This window comes from Ictidomys tridecemlineatus, chromosome 12 (assembly GCF_052094955.1).
Source record: "Ictidomys tridecemlineatus isolate mIctTri1 chromosome 12, mIctTri1.hap1, whole genome shotgun sequence".
NCBI classification, from domain to species: domain Eukaryota; kingdom Metazoa; phylum Chordata; class Mammalia; order Rodentia; family Sciuridae; genus Ictidomys; species Ictidomys tridecemlineatus.
The window spans coordinates 26,608,787-26,617,998 of NC_135488.1; the positions used below are offsets into that span (position 1 = coordinate 26,608,787).

Consider the following 9,212-nt stretch of genomic DNA (forward strand, 5'->3'; position numbering starts at 1 on the left):
TGAGAGAGGTTGATTTCTGATAATTGCATTTCTTTGGGAGCAGATCAAGACGTCCCATGAAAGGACATTCAAAGAAATGTGAGGATAAGGGCAAAATAAAACAGACAAGGAATGGGATTCTGTTACCGAGAAAACAATCGGAACTTCCACACTTAGGAATGGGCCTAGGCAGAGTTGAGGGGCAGAGGTGAGACAAGCTCTATGAACAAGCCTGCATTTCCGCTCCACATCCTAATCAGCTCTCACAGAGCCAGGCTGCGGCCAACCTGAGGGCATCCCATGGACAGCATGCTCCGCTGTGTGCTAACCCAAGCAGGCTACCTGCAAGGTTTCTACCCCGCTGCTCCCAGAATCTTCAGAAGGAGCAATTTTACCATAGATTTCCTCTTCTTTTTTTTCCAAAATGAGCCAAAAAAGAGGAGAGAGTTTATTTCCCATAATCAAAGATCCAGGACCCCACTGAGTCTCATCTCATAGGACAAAGGAATCCATAGGGAAGATTCAGGGTAGCACCTTCACTAAGGAACACATACAACCCAACACTAAAATGGCACTTATCCTTAAAATTTTGATTAAGGAGGGCTGGGGATTTAGCTCAGTGGTCGAGTATTTGCCTAGCATATATAATTTTTTTAAAAAGTGGGGGGGGTGGTACTGGGGATGTAGCTCAGTGGCAGAACACTTACCTAGCATGTGCAAGGCCCTGGGTTCCATCCACAGCAGTGCAAAAAAAAAAATTGATTAAGGGACATCCCTTTTTTAATTGCTCAAGGATGACAATTTTATTTGTATGGATCCATCCAATAACAACAATTTTTATTAAGTATTTTTATGAGTTTTTATTAAGATTAATAATTTTATTAAGTATTATCACTATCATAATTCAAGACTTGCTCAAAATCTGAATTCCTTCATGGGCAAATAGAAAATGGTGGTACTTCTAAATAAACTGTCTCTTCTTCCCAAGCTAAAATTGTCAGGCAAGCGAATCTGGAGCTTTTTAGATGAACAATTTTCAGAACATGATGTATAGAGAGCTTAATTCATCCAATATGTATACACTGAATGCCTGCTTATGTGCTTAGTGCATCAGCATGCAACAAAGATTGTAGAAGGAATGAATAGAGGCAGGTGCCGTGGTACACACCTATAATGCCAATGGCTCAGGAGGCTGAGGCAGGAGGATCACAAGTTCAAAGCCAGCCCCAGCAACAGCAAGGTGCTAAGCAACTCAGTGACACCCTGTCTCTAAATAAAATAGAAAATAGGGCTGAGGATGTGGCTCAGAGATTGAGTGCCCTTGAATTCAATCTCTGGTACCTTCCTCCCTCCGCAAAAAAAGAATGAATAGATTCCAGGTGCTGAACTAAGTACCACAAGTAGGTGGTGGATAAGTTGCATACTCTGCCCTGAGGAGCTCTATCTAGGCCAGACCTACTTTAAATCCCACATCATCTTTTTTTTTTTTTTAAATCATGGTTAAGAATGTATTTTGCAGTTGGTGTTAATAAAGAATCTCCGTGCCTTCCACTGGAGGGTGACTTATGTGTCCTTTATCCAAATGCTCATTAGGTTCCCTATTTTGAGTTACCAACTTAAAAAAAAAAAAAAGTTAATGTCTCGAATCACTCCAAACTATTATTGACATAGAAACAAAAGCCACTTGGCCTAGGACCTCCTAGGGTTCTCCCCCTTCTCCTGTATTCAGCCCCCAGAACAAGAGAGAAGGGAAGGAGAGTCAAAGCCAAATCTCCCTCCCCACCCCCAGGTTTCTGGCTTCATCAACGGACAAACAGAGATTCTAGTCAGGAATTTTGGATTGCAAGCAACAGAAATGCATGCAAACAGACAAAGGTTTTATGAGGTCTTAAACCATCTTAGCCACTTACAGAAAACTCTGGGCCCAGGAGAAGACAAAACCCACACTATAAAAGTACAGACTGTCACCTCTTCACCCTTGAGTGGCTCCTCAGCTTCTTCAGTTCCCTCTGTTCCTGTCCACCCTCCCCGTCAGCCAGCTCTGAATGTCCCCTTCTCTCTAACTTCAGTAAGCCTCGATTGCCACTCCAGACATGACTCTACCACAGCCTTCCTGCTCCAGTGCCAACCATGAACCGGAAATCTTGATCACTTAATAGAATCCTCAGAATAGGGATCTGATCAGCCCAACACGTCTCATCTGAGCCAGCCCAGCTTCTCAGTGAGCTCCCTTAGGAATGGAGCAGACCCTAACACCTGCCAGATGTGACTGATGTGGGGCCAGGTGGCCTGCTGTTCACTCCTCTGGGATTGTGAACAGAAAAATAATCTCTAAAGGAGGGGTTTAGGTGATGTGGGTGTCCCCAAGGGTCCAAAATTCAGTGATATTCTTAAACATCTAGATTTATTCTGTCAGTTGATAGCTCTTGTCCTGTTATCATTAAATGCACCCCACATCCACTTATTAGAACGTCCTAACTTAAAGGACCAAGTGACAGGGATAAATTAGTTGAAGGGAGAGGCTCCAGGAGGGAGGAAATCTTCAGCTACAGAGGAGGCAGCCCCTCTATGATCAAGAACTAGTTAACTGCCTGGTGCATGGTTGGGGCTCAATAAACACATGTGTTGGGGACATGGGGAGACAACAAAGAATTGAGAGAAATTTCCATGTACCTATACAGACTAGCAAAAATGGATGGAATCCTGTGAGAGATTCAAGCAGAGGAGGTCAGGGGTCATTTCTTGGTTCTGGGCTTGGTCAGGTGATGGAGGGACGATACAGATTAAAGAGACAGGGAAGAGGAAGGATCAAGTATGACCCATGTAGTCATGTGGTCTTTATTTTTTATAAAATGAACATGATTCCAGTTCAGGCACAGTATAAAATTCACACATACTCTCCATAAAGGAGTCGAACCAACAAGAAGAACATCAAGGCAAAGCACTTAGGATATCTCACTCTTGGACACAGCCCTCCCCAATCTACTTGAGACCCTGCCAGGTGGAGAGAGGATGGTGGGGTGGTGGTGTTACAAAGGGGAAGACAACTAGTTGAGGCAGTTAGACTGTCCCCACCACAGGTTGGCTGGAAGGGCCAGGAAGTGGGGGTAGAGAGGAACCCACTCAGAGGCTCCAGACCTGGGAGGGAGTGGGGAATAAAAAGGTACAGGTCTTGACCAACAATCAATCCTTCACTCCTCAAGAAACTTCCTCCCTCCACTCCTTCTCTAGTCTTAGGCTCTCTCACCTGGTTGGGGAGAGGAGAGAGTAGTGGCTTCCAGAGTTGAGAACAGGAAAAGCAGAGTAGAAGAGGCAGAGTCTGGATCTCTGAGTGGAATGCCTAAAGGAAAAGGAAGTCCCCACATAAATCCCATGGAAAGGGGCCTCTGGGAAAAACCAAGAGCGTCCTGGTCAGGTGATCTTGTTGCCACCTGAGTCAGTTGGAGCTCTTGTGCAGCAGAAGCTGTCCCCAAAGCAGGCAGCCTGTGACTATGGGCTGAAGCATGAAGCCAGAACTGTGTGTATTTTACACTTCTCTGGACCCAAGGCTGGTGATGTAAATAAAACCCCAAAGCCCACTTTTTTTGCAGGAACCAAAAAGACCACCCCTTTTGATTTTTACTTCTGCACTTTGACAATGCCACAGGAAAAACAGACGCTGCAAATGTTACACTTGGAACCAACCACCTCCTGCCCTCTCATCACACCACACACACATTTTACCGGCCGTCCTCAAGATGTGCACTCAGTCCACACTTGATGGTGTTCTGTGGATCCCCTGCACTGGTGCACTGCCTACGTAGGGGGGCTGTGGCCTTCCAGGTCACCCACCATGGCTTGCTGAGCCCTCCACCTCTGCATAAGCATTTGGCTTGAAGTGAGATCAACACTTGCTCCCATCCTTCCTTTCCTCTTCCATTTCCTCTGGGAAAGCGGGGAGCCCAAGCCAACTCACGTATGGCCTTTGGTCCTTCTTACTCCACATTTATATCCTGCTCTCCAGGAGCACTGGCCTTTCCCGGCATGAATGCCACCCGCAGACCTACAAGGGCTGAATGTATTTACATACATAGAAAGAGAGACAGAGAGCAGAGACAGGTGCGTAGTTAATCCCCATTGCAAAAGAGAAACCTGAGAACCAGGGGATGAAGTCACTTTCCCCAGGGTCACTCAGCTAGCAAATGTCAGCTCTGGGTCTGGAAGTCACATCTCCTGAACTCTCACCAGTGCCATTGGCACGACACTCAGCCTCTGACAGTTGCTCCCGCACATGGACACGGCAGGCTCTTCAGACTTCTCTTGTCCTTCATACGTGGAGGAAAACAGGAACACAGCCTCACCCCTCACGAGTCCTGTGTCCTGCAGGCCAGTCTGTGGGCCCTTCCTCAGGTCTAGATCCAGGCCTTGAAGAGTTCCTCAGAAGACAGCACAGTTGTGGCACAGACATCCACCTCTTCCCTTCTGCAGCTGATTAACTTCTCGGGTGAATTGGTTACTTTCTGAAAATTAATTTTCATCGATGATTATTAGATGTCACTAGTAGAAAGTAGTGAGAGTAAAGAGTGTCAAAAAAATCCCAATTATTTGATGAAATTTCAAGCTGTTAAAAAAATCCCAAAGACAATTCCAACCCCTAGATCAGTGACTTCCAGCATTTGCTGAGGTCATCTCCCAGTTCACTGCCAAGCTATTCCCTCCAGGCCCTGATGCATCAGTGCTCCAAAATTCCAGAATTCGGGGGGCGGGGGTGGGGGGAACTAACCATTTTCCAACAAGAGCTGAAGAACAATGAACTAGTCTAAGATGCTTCATGAACAGCAACTATCACAGTGCCAAGTCCAGAGAAGGTGCTCATAAATGCAGTCTCTTTCTTACTCATATTTTTTTTTCCTGAGACCCTGGTGCATAATCATTGCTAGTTGCAAACATGCAGATACCCATTTATTCAAAGGGACTTCATTGCTAGTATGCTCACCTCCACAAATTCTCTGTGTTCTTCTATAGTTACCTCCCATTGACCTCCTGGTCATCACTCCTAAAGTACATGCACACAAATGAACAGGCATGATGGTTTCCACCACCTTGGTCTCCTAGACATCAGCATCATCCAGCCAATCACCTTTGATCCTGTTTCTAAAGAGGCAGCTTCAGGGGTTTACTCTTGATGTCCAACCGACAATAAGAAAAGATATCACACAAGAAGGGCTCTCTGAGCAGGAGTGTTAGCCTGGAGCGGCCATCAATTCACTGCTGCTGGTCCTAGTCAGATTCTCAGGACCCTGACTGCCAAACCTGTAGTGGTTTGCTTGATTATTTTTAAATCCTAGAGCAGTGCTGTCCAGTGAAAGCAATGAGAGCCGCATATGCAATTTTTAAAATCTAGCAGCACATTTTAAAAAGTAAAAAGAAATGGGTGGAGTTATTGTTAGTGATATACTTTATTTAACAGATACACCAAAATATTGTCATTTAACATGCAGTAAAAAATTACTAAAATTTTTTAAATCTTTTGTACTGTCCTCCTAATCTATCACACATGACTTTAAAGGACAGCACAATTCTAAAACATTTAAATTAAATAATCCCAGCAGCTCAGAAGGCTGAAGCAGGAGGATTGCGAGTTCAAGGCCAGCCTCAGCAAAAGCAGTGTGATAAGCAACTCAGGGAGAATCTGACTCTAAATAAAATTCAAAATAGGGCTGGGGATGTGGCTCAGTGGTCAAGTGCCACTGAGTTCAGTCTCCGGTACCCCTCAAAAAAAAAATTAAACATTGTTGCACAATTAGAACTAACTTTCAAGCAAGGTTCCAATGATATTTTAAAAATATGTGTTATCATTTTTTTTAATTTAGTTGTAGTTTATTTATTTTATTTGTTTTTATTTTTATGTGGTGCCAGATCAAACCCAGTGCCTCATGTATGCTAGGCGAGTGCTCTACCACTGAGCCACAATCCAGGCCCCCCAAAATATGTTTTCAATATTTAAAAATCATGAGATTTCTCATAAGGATCTGGACTTCGAGGTTTCCTATTTACATCTTGGAGATCTCAGGCTGGGGTGTAGCTTGGTGGGAAAATGCATGTCTAGTTGGGTTTGATCGCCAGCACTGCAAAAAATAAATAAATGAATCTTGGAGGTCTGGCAGCACTGGCTCAGACCTTTGTGGCAACCTTCTGGAGCTAAAAAGCAGCTGCTTTCTTTAGATGGAATGATTTTCCCTGGGTCCATCACCTCTTCTTATTGAGTGATGGTCATTGTACTGCATTGACATTTTTTTCCAGTACCTATTTGATCCCCAAAAGCATCTGAACTCACAAATGCCACTTTCTGTGAAGCACACAAGGCCACATTTGGGGTGGTCCATTGTTACTAACTTGAGGCCATCTCTATGCTTGCCACCCACCTTATAGTAGAATATGACAGCAAGAAAAGAAAGAATGAAGTCAGTCACAGAAAGGAAAGAAAGACCCTTTAGCACCAAAGCCCCATCCCTGGGAAGCAACTATGGATGAAAGACATGGGGAAAAATTATATTTTTAAATAGAGAATATACACTAGACCGAATTAACATGATTGTCCTTGCATGGGTACTTTTGCTTTGACTGTTACATGGTGATATAAACTTTAATGAAAAGGAATTCTTCATGGCACATTTCAGAGTGCAGCCATCCCAATTGTAAAATTGTAGATATAGACATGTAACATTTCACCCACACAGATAAAATAAGCACAACCCTGGAAGGACATTTTGGAGAATTGCCAAGGATTTCCGATTGGTAATTTTCTACAGTTTAATTGGCAAGATGAGTGGATTTTGCAAGGCTGGCTGGAAATGGCTTTTTTTTTTTAACAGTTTGGAGGATTATGTATAAACAGTGCAACTGTCGGAGAAGCTAGGCTCTGCTGAGAGAAGGGGGATGGTGGTAGTGACGCCCGGCTCCAGAATGTGTTTGGGATTTAATGGACACTAATGATCTATCTCTCACACAGCACCGTGGGGAAATGCATTGACTCAGAGAATTTGTCCACTTTAGAAATCCAGGGGAGAAAACAGAATAGAAGTTGGAATATCCAGGGAGGCATCTAGAGAGGTGGCCAGATGCACCGTGTGGGAGCTGCTGGCTTCTGCTTCTCCCCACCATGGCCCCGGGCACACTCACTCCTGTGCTCTGTGTTCCCTGGAGTAGAATAAGAATCCTAGGCTAGTGCAGAGCTAGGAACACCGGCAGGGACCCCTAGTCTTTGGGAGTCACTATGAAGTCCAAATTGCCCCCCATGTCCCCACGCCATCCCCACCAAAGACAAAGCATAGTCCAGACTTCCCATGTTCCCACACATGCTCTTTACCCTGATGCCCTTGGCGGATCAGTTGAATATATTGAGTTGGAGTATGTTATTGAATGTAGCCACTGTTGGAACTGTAGAAAGGGACCAAGAAGGTTCAGCAGGACAGTTCAGAAGAGAAAAACTGTGTATGACTCCTGAAATGGCAAGCATCCTGGGCTGGGCAAACACCAGGTTGTGTTCATGCCAGGTCCTGGGAGAAAGCAGAGGTGACCTCAGGGAGGTGCCTATACCCTGGAGAAGGGAGATCTCTCCTAGACCCTCTGCTTAGAAATTGCTGTGGTTTGAATATGTTCTCCCAAAAGCATGTATTGCAAACTGAATTCCCAAGGCAATAGCCTTAAGGTGGGACCTTTGAGAGATGATTAGCTGAGGGCTCTACTTTCAACAATGGATTGATGTAGATCGTAAAAGGACTTGAGAATGGGAAAAAGAACCTACAGAATAGGAGAAAAACTGTGCTGCTTCTTCTGACAGAGGATTAATAGCCAGAATATATAAAGAACTCAAAAAATTCAGCATCAAAAAAACTCAGCCAGGCTCTGTGGTGCACGCCTGTAATCCCAGCAGCTGGGAATGCTGAGGCAGAAGGATCCCAAGTTTAAAGCCAGCTCAGCAAAAGTGTGGTGTGAAGCAACTCAGTGAGACCCTGTCTCTAAATAAAATGCAAAACAGGGCTGGGGATGTGGCTCAGTGGTTGAGTGTCCCTGAGTTCAATCCCTGGTATTCCCCCCCCAAAAAAAAAACCCTCAATTTATTAATGAGCAAATGAATTAAACAGATGTCTCAAAAGAAGAAATGCAAATGGCCAACAAATACATTAAAAAAAATGTTCAACATAATTAGCAATTGGAGAAATGCAAACCAAAACTAAAATGAGATTTCATCTCACTCCGGTTAGAATGGCAACATCAAGCACACAAACAATAATAAATGCTGAAGAGGACATGGAGAGAAAGGAACACTTCTATACTGTTAGTAGGATTGTATATTACTACAGCCACTAAGGAAATCAGCATGGAGATTCCTCAAAAGACTAAGAATGAAACCACCATATGACCCAGCTATACCACTCCTCAGTATTTATCCTGAAGAATTAGTTGTTATACTGTAGTGATCCATGAACACCCATGCTTATAGCAGCACAATTCACAATAGCCAAACTGTGGAACCAGCCTAGGTGTCCATTGATGGATGAATGGATAAAGAAAATGTGGTATATATACACAATGGAGTTTCAGCCAGTCATAAAGAATGGAACTTAAGAATATTATGTTAAGCAAAATAAGTCAAATCCAAAGGTCATATTTTCCTCAGAACCAAATGAACTTCTATTGTTTTTGAATTACCCAATCTGTGATATTCTATTCTAGCAATACAGACTGAGACAGGTGCTCTTCTCTAAAAACCAAAAACCCCACAAAAAGCATGCCATGCCCACCTAAGGCCTAAGGTACAGCCCTCTGATCAGCGTCATGCTGCAAGGAAAGAGGAAGCTTATTTACCAAGGTGTCTGGGAGGACCACCACGGGGCAGCAGGAGTACTGGAGCAGCTGACCCATTTTTCAGATGGAGCACGGCACAACCACGAGGATCAGCATGAAGCCAAGGAAGGCAAACAGGGCCAGGGCCAACGGGAGAGCCTCTTCTGGAGACAGAAAGACAAGAAGACGCTTAGAAACCACAATGAAGGGGAAGCCTCCAAACCCAGGCCTCCCCTGACCCCTGGAGTTGACGCCAAATGTCAATCAAGACGGCAGAAGCCAGAAACCTGAGATTTGATAATGTGCCCTGGTGACCAAAATTGCCGCCATTTTTCTAAAATCTAAATTTTAGATTTAATCTAGAAAATCAAGATTAAGGTATGCTTTCTAGAAAGCTCCAGAGA

At 44.2% G+C, this 9,212-nt stretch overlaps 1 long non-coding RNA gene across 3 annotated transcripts; it reads right to left on the reverse strand.

Annotated features, from left to right (window-relative positions):
* Positions 1–2,787: 2,787 nt before the first annotated feature.
* Positions 2,788–8,907, reverse strand: LOC144369134 (uncharacterized). Of its 3 annotated transcripts, XR_013428589.1 has the most exons (4): positions 8,830–8,907; positions 4,049–4,478; positions 3,227–3,319; positions 2,788–3,117 (listed from the first exon to the last, which is right to left on the reverse strand). It is a non-coding gene; the product is annotated as an uncharacterized LOC144369134 (long non-coding RNA). The 3 variants fall into 3 exon arrangements; XR_013428588.1 differs by lacking the exons at positions 4,049–4,478; positions 8,830–8,907 and adding an exon at positions 3,703–3,822; XR_013428587.1 differs by lacking the exons at positions 4,049–4,478; positions 8,830–8,907 and having other exon boundaries at positions 3,227–3,696.
* Positions 8,908–9,212: the final 305 nt, after the last annotated feature.